The sequence below is a fragment of the Lygodium microphyllum genome, chromosome 10 (assembly GCF_053477565.2).
Source record: "Lygodium microphyllum isolate KBCC chromosome 10, Lygodium_microphyllum_v1.1.10, whole genome shotgun sequence".
Classification (NCBI taxonomy): Eukaryota; Viridiplantae; Streptophyta; class Polypodiopsida; order Schizaeales; family Lygodiaceae; genus Lygodium; species Lygodium microphyllum.
Window position 1 is genome coordinate 71,074,710 of NC_141144.1, and position 9,913 is coordinate 71,084,622.

The 9,913-nt window shown below is 38.5% G+C and overlaps 1 pseudogene; it reads right to left on the minus strand.

Annotated features, from left to right (window-relative positions):
- Positions 1-6,031, minus strand: part of LOC148030145 (uncharacterized) — a 57,851-nt pseudogene extending 51,820 nt beyond the window's left edge.
- Between the last annotated feature and the right edge of the window lie 3,882 nt (positions 6,032-9,913).

Below are 9,913 nucleotides of genomic sequence, written 5' to 3' on the forward strand. Positions count from 1 at the left end.
TTTCCATCCTGCATAGACAAGGGAATTTTTCCAATCTGCACAATAGGATGTGCAGTATCATCACCAGTCTCCACAAATCCTGGTTTTTCCATTTTCCTTGCATCCTCCATCCATTCTGCATGACCTGTCATGTGGTTTGATGCACCTGAGTCAACATACCATACATCATTGCTTTCTTCTGCACTTGTCACAGAATTGTTCATGTGCTGCACCATGAACAAATGTTCATTTCTGTCATCACCCTGTCTGTTAGAAGATGCATAATTCCCTTGTTGCAGTTTTCCATTCATGATGTCATTCTACTTTTTATAGCAGTCTTTAGCCATATAACCCATTTTACCACAGTAGTAGCATTCAACATTACTGTTTGCATTTTGACCTCTTTGCCATCCACCACGACCTCTTTGGCTCCCCCTGCCTCTAGAGTTACCACGTCCTCCTCCATAGGACTGGTTTTCTTGAGTTTGCTGCATATTATGATTTCTACCACGGCCTCCTCTACCTCTGCCTCTACCTCTTCCAGCATTTGAGTAGAAGACAGCTTCTTTTGAAGTTCCTCCTGAAGAAGATGCACCACCATTTCTCTGTTCCTCAGAAATTAGAAGAGCAATCAACTCCTCAAAATCAGGAAATCTTTCACGAACTGAAATGGATGTCCGAAACTGTGCATAATCCTTTCCTAGACCATTCAAGGTCACAGAAACTAAATCATCATCTTCCACTGGTGACCCAATGGAAGCAAGTGCATCTGCAATCTTCTTCACCTTCATGTGATAGTCGTTGATGCTCATATTTTCTCTTTGCACATTGTGCAACTCTTGCTTGAGCTGCATTTTCCTGGCTTGCGTATTTGTGCTATACATATTTGACAGAGTATCCCATGCCTCCTTTGGCGTACTTGCATCCTGAATATGCACAATCATAGAGTCTGAAATGCTGATTGACAGCCAGTACATAACTTTCCTGGCTCTCTCATGCCATGCTTTGAATGCCTGCATTTGCTGTTGATTGGGAACATCAGGAAGAACTGGTTCTTCTTCATTTCCTGCAACAAATTCCCAATATCCTTTTCCCATAAGGAAATTCGTCATTCTAAACTTCCATGCCTGGAAGTTGTTATTGTCAAGCTTTTCAGTTACAATCTGTGAAAGAGAGTCAGACGCCATTACAGAACACTGCAAAAAATTATGTCACTACAAAAACTCAGCTTCACCCTCACAAGGGCAAATCTGCAAAACTGGCGAGAGTGGTATTTAACCACACAGTCACTTCCTAGTGATGATTTTGCATAAACAGGAACCAAGGATAATTCTGAAACTCCCAATGTCTCTGCGCACAAGCATACGATGCAATTTCTACAGTAACTTTTCACCGACCTGTAGAACAGTGGCTGCACAGCATAAAACTGAGCCTTTTCCTGAGTGCGTGCAGAAAACTTCCGTCTGCAAAACAGGCCCCGAAATGGCCTCAAATAAAAAAAACAAGGTCGCCAAGGGCTAAAGCCCTTTCCCGCAGCATATACTGCCCTCTTGCTTCACCGCGAAGGGCGTCTCAACCAGACCACCGCGAGCTTGGCTTGCTTTCTTGAGCTCCTTACCACGAACAAAGCTCTGATACCATGTCAAGATTGTGGGAGAGAAGGAAGGAGTCTCACTTGTAGCTTTCTTGCTTGCACAATGGGGGAATACACACAAGGGTGGAGGCTGAAAACAATTTTTCTCTTCTTAGTTGTGTAAGCCAAAAGAACTCAAGTACAAAGAAATAGAAGAACCCTATATATGGGTCTCAAACCAAACTCAACTAACTAAGGTGGCATACTAACTGAGCCACGAACTAGAGTAGATAAGGATAGCTATCATGTAGCTATTATTCATGGGCGGTGTACCAACCGCATTTGCAACTGACAAGTCGGTGACATAAATACACAACGGTCACCCTGGCGTATCACGAGTGGAGCTCGATATCTCAACAAATATTACAGCATCTACTAGTCAAACGGTAAAGCAAGGGTTGTAAGTTTGATTTAATGCAAAAGGTTGCTTTCTGGAATATTTTAATGACAAGTGTAGGTTGGTTGCGAAAGAAAGTAGAGTTGGTTGCATGTTCACTTTAGATGTAGAAATCCGTACTATGAATGTTGATATGTATGCTAAAGGCAAAGGAGTGGCTGTAGACATTGAAATATGGCACAAACATATTGGGCATACAAATGTGTAAAGGCTAAAATTAATGCAATCCAAAGGGTTGTTACATGGTTGCCTACTTTTAAAGTTGTAGAATTTTGTAAATTGTATAAAGCATATTAGTTTGGTAAGTAGGCAAGATAACCTTTTCCACATGATAGAGATGTTAGCAGGAATATACTTGATGTTGTGCATATAGATGTTAGGGGTCCTACACAAAACATATCTCTTGGTGGTAACATATATTTTTTCACATTTATTGATGATTGTTCAAGAAAGCTGTAGGTATATTTCATGAAGGAAAAGAGTAATGTATTTGAGCACTTTAAAACTTTCAAGGCTGTTGTTGAAACAAAAATAGGCTTAAAAGTTAAGTGTTTGACATCAAATGGAGGGGGAGAGTATCTCTCTAATGATTTTAGTGACTTTTTGAGGTCTCATGGAATAAAGAGACAAATTACTAGTAGGTATAACCCATAGCAAAATGGGGTTGCAAAAAGGAAAAATATACATATTGTAGAAGTTGCACAAGCATTGCTAGCTGCAAAAGTTTTGCCAAAACATTTTAGTTTGAAGCTATTCATACGACTGTCTATATTATAAACAAAACTCCGACAACTAGAGTTTATGGAATGACCCCCGAAGAATGCTTTATAGGCAAGAAGTTTGATGTGTTGCACTTGAAAGTGTTTGGTTGTATTGCATATGTTCATGTGTCAGATGAGATGCAAAAGAAGCTTGATCCAAAGGCTAAAAAATATATTTTTATTGGATATTCTTTAGAGAAGAAAGGGTATCAGTGTTATAACCCTATCACACAAGTTGAGTTTAGAGTGAGTAGAGGTGTTATTTTTTATGAGATGAGTAGTTGGTATGTATCTAGTGGTGATGCATAGGGAGTATGCTCCACTTGGGGGGCAAGAAGTCGTGAGCGAGTCAAGCACGAGCAAGTATTTTTGAAGACTTGACAAATATAGTTTCTCAAAGAAAATAACCATGTGCTACTATCCATGAGGTAACCATTATCCATGAGCATAACAAAAGGATTTATATTATGCAACACATCCACCTTTGCAAATATATTACGACACTTTCATTGTTAATAATAAAATATCAAATCTATGTGGAGAAAAAGTAGCATAACATTGGTGCTGTTATTACAAATGATAGAAATTGAAGTATTATCAAAATATATAATTGTGCATGGTTATTGGTAACCATAAAGGCAACAAAGCTCAATCCTCCACGGCACTGTCATAAATGAAAACACATTTTGGTATTCTTCTTCTTTTGACACTACCTACGTTATAACACTGAATAGAATGGTGCACAAATAGCATAACATTGGCACTATCATTACAAATGATAGAAATCAAAGTATCATCAAAATGCATAACTATGCATGGTTTTTGGTAACCATAAAGGCAACAAAACTCAATCCTCCACATCACTATCATCCATGAAAACATATTTTGGTCTTTTTATTCTTTTGACACTACTTGTGTCATATCTAAAGTACTTGCCATGTGCTTGGCCATGTCCTCTGCATAACATGGCAAATAGCCACAATGGGTCAATTTATTTGCAGAAAATAATATTACCAAGATACACCCAAAGCATTGGACATGAACGCTTCAGCATCTTTCTCATCCTTAGTATCAACATCCATAGCACCAATTGTATACGTTTCATAGTAATCATTGAAAAAAGGCAGCAAATACTTATTACATATTTCAACATCACTCTCTCTCACCATGCAGGGGCATCCAATATGTATGATTGCCTTCATGCAAGTTGAAGTTCCTCCTCCAAGGACAAGTACACAACCATTAGGAGGGAAAAATGCCTCCATGAATAGCAACATATGTGAGGCACTTTTCTCTAGTAGCCCACACCAACCATCACTCTTTCCATCACATTGTGCTTTCAAAGATGAGGGCAAGTAATGGTGGATGACATCTTATGTCAAATCTTCTTACAAGGCATCCCCAACCTATGACATCATAATATACAATTGCCCTTTTTAGTACTCAAAGCTAGCATTGAAACTTATATGTAATTAGCATTATTGAACAAGGGTATACTAATTATTTTTCCTACCTTTGAGGTGGCCTCTATGTCATATTTTGGTCTCTTTCCAACCTTATGGAAAGCCATCACATGAAAAACTCAACTCTATGTAAACACAAAGAGACTTAAGTGCAATGCAAATAAAAAGGAATTGTTGATGATGAGCAACTAAGAAACATTAAAAATACTTCACACCTTGAAGGAGACTCTACATTTTGTTGTACTTGAGTAAGGCTCTAAACACTTCATTGCCCATTGGAGGCCTATCTCCAACCCTGCACACGTGATGCCATTTTCTCCACAAATCCAATGAGTGAAGGCATACAAATAACAAGCACCCATCCCAAGTCATCCATAAGTGCACTAGCCACAGCCAATGCTAACTTGATGTGCTCACTTAATAGACTATTCCATGTAGGAATGTCATCAAAACCCACTATATGGGAGCTTGTGGAAAGATCAATGAAATAATACTCCACACTTCAAGAGCTTGGCTTTGAATTTCTTAGCTTCTTCCCACCATCCACTTCTAGATAGAACTTCCTCATCACCTAAAAACCCTTGAAATTTCTAGCAAGCAATTCTCATGCTAGCTAAATATAATTATATTGCCAAACACATGTGTGGCTTTTGAGGGTTTCTATTTGCAAGCCCTGCAACTCCATGTGACCTGTCTTTCTACGAGAAAGGATGGTTGTAGTCAAATGTGTAGACTCTACATAAACAACATCCTAATGGGTCTTACATACAAACCAACAAAAAGAAAGAAAATGTATAAAATCCCCAATAATAATGAATTAGCCCAACATGAAAGCATACTCTTCCCTAGATCTAATTGATCAGTAGGATGTCTGCCCTTGGTGTGCTTCATCAATCTCTCAGCCTCTTCTTTCTCTTTGATCTGCCTACATTCCTCCTCTAGCTTCTTTCGTTGTTGGTTATCCAAATTTCCTGAAGAGCCTAAATCTAACTTGCATTCTACCTTCAACTCCTAAGATATGTCTCCTTATCTTTCTCCAAGCATTCATCCTTTTTCATGTCTAACCACCAAGGGCAACGCTTGCACTCCCAATCAAACAATCTGAAAGAACCTTCTAGCTTGTTATCCTCCCTACAAATTGGTGAGGTATATGTGCAATAGGGGGGAGGAGAAAGGATCGTCCAAGCCTTGCAAATGTTAGGCAATGATGGAATTTTCTTCATCCCAAGCAATGTAAGAAGAAACCTAATTCCAACAACCAAAAATATGTTAACTATCAAAAACATTCATCCAAAAAACTGAATAAATAGGATACAAATGTGTATATTAGCCATCTAGAGGCATTTTGTATGTCTATATGCTTGGCTGCATGAGTAGCCACAGACATCTCTTTTTGGAGAGGAAGAAAAATTACTCCTCTATATCTAGCCATGACATCCAAGAAGTACTAATCCAATGCCAGCTCAATCCTCTCTCTAGCAACATTTGACTCAATTACTTACTTCAACAATCGACAAGCCTCTTCCAAGACCTGATCCATCCATAACTCCTTTGCCAACCATGGTATAAAGAAATGATCACCTATGGGCATCCCATAGCTCTGCCTCAAATTCTCATTTGCACCGAGCAATGACAAAAGTGAAAATTTCTTTTGCATAGAACATGCAAGTGAAGCAATGGAGTATAACTTCTTTATTGTTATCTTGAACTTCACATCTTGAAAGGGAAGTTTCCGTAGTGTTTGAAGCCAACCATTGCCCAATGAAGGGTTTACCACATCCAAAATATAGAAATACATAAACTTGATTCAGTAGGACATTTGCTATGCATGAGTAGCATATCTAGAAAATCTAGAAATAAGACTCCAATTACTAAAGCTTGTTACCCATGTCATTTTCCTATTATAAGTTTTGGTGACAGCCTTTCTTACCAAATTCACATTTGCTTCAATCTCATCCTTTGGAAGATTGGAAGGGATATTTTTGCATGCCATTTCAAAATTAGCCTTCCACTTACCCTAAAAATAAGAAAGGAGGACCAATGTCAAACTAAAATCTATTAGAGACATAACTTACAAAACAAAAGTCTACAACTCACCACATAAATCATATCGCCAAGGATGGGTTGGGTAAGAGGATACCACGCTCTTCTTCCTGTGCTTCTAGGACCCTTGCTTTTTGAATATGCCTTTTATCCTCATCAATGAATCTATCAATAAATTATTGCTTATCACATGAACATAAGGTACTTGTATGGAACAAGTAGTCCTTGAGGTTTGTGACCACAATCACATCCTCATTTAGCCTAGAAATTTACAATGTAACATGCTGTCCAAGCATGTTTTAGCGGTCCATTGGGAAATGAGTCTAAGTGTCACCTCTCGGCACTCCCAAGGAATTTTCTAGGGTTTATCGCCTAGGGTTTCCAGAGTCCGCCTTGCAACGGAAATGTTCATGACCGAACCCACTAGGATTGACCTTAAATCTGGGTTCCTAGGTCATCCAAGGTCTCCTAACAGCATTCTAGCATTGGGTTTTGGACATCCTACTTTATGCAGAGATACCACACTTGGTCAAAGACAATGGAAAATGAGAGGGATGCACCGCTCAGCCTCTCTACTAGTAGGGCATAGTCCCATTCTGGTCCCCTAAAATGGCATGAATCGGGTCCTAACTTAACAATACCTAAAGTCAAACGGCAATAAATCCTTGTGAGAAGTCTCCTAGTTCTCTGCGACCACCTTGTGCCATCGGGGATTTCGCCCACCCGCTTCCTTTGATAGCTTTAGTTTTCTAATTAGGCCATACCACATTTATATGCGACATTTAAAATCGGCTTCATTAATTAAGCCTTTTAGGAACATGGTTCGTTTGTGTAATTTATAGCATAGAAACGAAAACAAAACAACCAGTCCTTTTGACAAACAAGTTCCTTAACTTATCTTCAATTTAATATTTGTCTCCTACCCATACAGGAGAATTATGTATCCCTTCTGTCCAAGAGAAGTACCCGGTCCTAATCACATGGCACCATAATTTCCATCCTTTATCTAGAATAGGATCTTCCAACACCCTAGACGTTGGGCTCACGACAGTCTACTATTCCATTCCGATCTAGGCAAGGGATGTCTAGAGCTCTGCTGACTCCAAGCAACCTAGGAGTGTGACACAACTTTCGTGGTTGGTCTTTTCACCACTCGACCTTCAGCCTGTGAATCGAGCATTGCCCTCTCAGGGTAATATGGGGTGCGATCTTGGAGATGATTCACCCATGAAAAATATCCTTTCTTAATTAATCCAATTAAGAATCAAGTACAATCAAGGCAATCAGCCTAATATCATCTTCCAGTGAAACATTCCTTTATTTCCCATGGCTACTTATCATTATTGGATTGCCATGCTTTTACCATCAAACATAATCACTTGGAATATTTATCCAAATCACAAATGAAACAATCAATTGATTGAAAAAAAACATTTAGAGTGTTGTTCAATCAACCAACAAAAACTAATTGTATTTTTCCCAAACAATATAAGAATAGATGCGATAATAATTCCATCGCATATTCGCTCTCCCCCTTGGGATCAAAGAGTGATTCTATGCAAAATTTTCTTAATACTTGTATGCATAATTCCTAATGTTATTCCTTTTACGATTATGCTATGCATAACCCTTGATCGATTGCTCTATCAACGAATAAGACATATGCAACTAAGTGCAATTAACTTCCCTTAATACATGCACTTTACAAATTCCATCTTTCAAATATGTGAGAAGAGAGCTATCCCTTCCCATGACTTATTCTCATACATCATAGTATGGAGCATAATATATCTCATGCAAGAATTAAAGCAATCACTATCAATTTATAAATACATTACTTACAATTGGAATCACAGTTGGATTGACAGTGATGCCTTCACCCAAAGCTTTATTGCTAGTTGTAGGATTGCCATCCGCATGTGACATTCTTCACTTGGAGGCCATCGTCTACAAGTAGACTCAAGAGATTAAGAAGGTGGAATAGATTCGAGATGGGAGAGTGTAAGAGAAGATGGCTAAGTCGAGGATCAAGATAGAGGGAATTGAGCTAACTCTCTCCCTTACAGCCTCTCGGGGTAACTATTCACATACACACACACACACACACACACACACAATCTCACAATATCTTGGAGGGGTATCCTTCTCTCTACCTCTCTCTCATAGCCTCTCGGGGTCTCCTTATGCTCCCTTGTGCCTCCCCATGCCTCATATTTATGATGAATTAGAGAAGAGGGGATGAGGCTGAGAACAAGAGTTCTTAGTGGACGGAATCTTGGAAAACTCAGTGATTTGATGCTTAACTCATAAATTTGATAGTTCCACTGGCTCCAAAAGGGGGGTAAAACCCTAAGACACTTGCTTGGAAAGATTTCAGATCACTTATTCTTTCTCTTCCTATTCGAAGTGTTGTCTACTGCTTGTAGACTGCGATCGTGGCATGCGCAATTTTGCCAATCACTCTCTTTATCTTTTTTCCTTTTATAAAATCTCCAAAATGGACTAAGACAGCACTCGTCTTTTCTTTTAAATGACATCCAATTATATCTTTTTAGGATAATATCTAAAATATACTAGTTTTTTGCCCAAAAATCTAATATCTTTAGACCATTCATATTATACACATTAACATTAATGATTAATATGTCTCATAACTCTCATTCATGTTGTAACTTCCATGAAAGGTGGCTACGATCCTTGTCAATCCAAGAAAAATGTCGGATTACGACTCTCGATTTTTCTTTTAATATATATTTTTACTTAAATAAAAATTGTTAGCTATTAATGTAAATTAGTTTTTACCTTAGTTAGTCTTTAGTTAGTAATCTTACTAACTTATCAATTGACTAACTAACTTTCGAACAACTAACCAACTAACTTTTATTATGTGGAAATATTACATACAAGCACATGTACGTATCCCAACAAGGACTTAAAACTGATCAACTCCACAACATCAATGACATATCTTTGAAACCCATGAATGTGAAAGTAGTTGCAAAATTACCACATATATTGAAGTAGAAAGAAGAAACTAATACCACAAACCACTTATAAGTTGAATCATTGAAAAGCTGTAATCAAGAGTAGCTTATCTTTGGGCTTTAGTGAAATGAACTGTGAATGCACTCTTACTTACATGTCTTGCCTTATTGTTTCTATAGAGCTCATTGTTAACCCCAACATGAAGAAAGCAAAAGGAAATAAAAAAGACGCAGGGAAAAGGCAGAAAAAAGATAGCTCGACTGAAGAAAGAAGAGGAGAAAAGGCCGAAAGCACAAGGGCAACCTTAAAAAGTCTGAGGCAAATGCAAAAGGGGAAATGTGCATTTTAAAATACAAAGGCGCACCCTGAAATCTTGTAAAAGAGTGCCAGGAGGTGGAAAATCCGGAAAGCTAAAGACAAAGACAAAGGCCAAGGCAAAGAGAAACGGAAGAGAAAGGCGCACAAAGAAAAGTGCAAGTCAAAACTTTTGTAAAAGAGTGCAAGCGCATCGTGGTTTAATTCAAGCAGCGTCGGGCTCTCACCCGTGCAATTTGTAAATGTAGATGGGCGGTGGAAAGGAAGCTAGGAAGATAGAAGGACAATGGAAAAAAGGGCCTAGGCTACGGTCGGCCATGTAAAAAAGAGGAAAAGG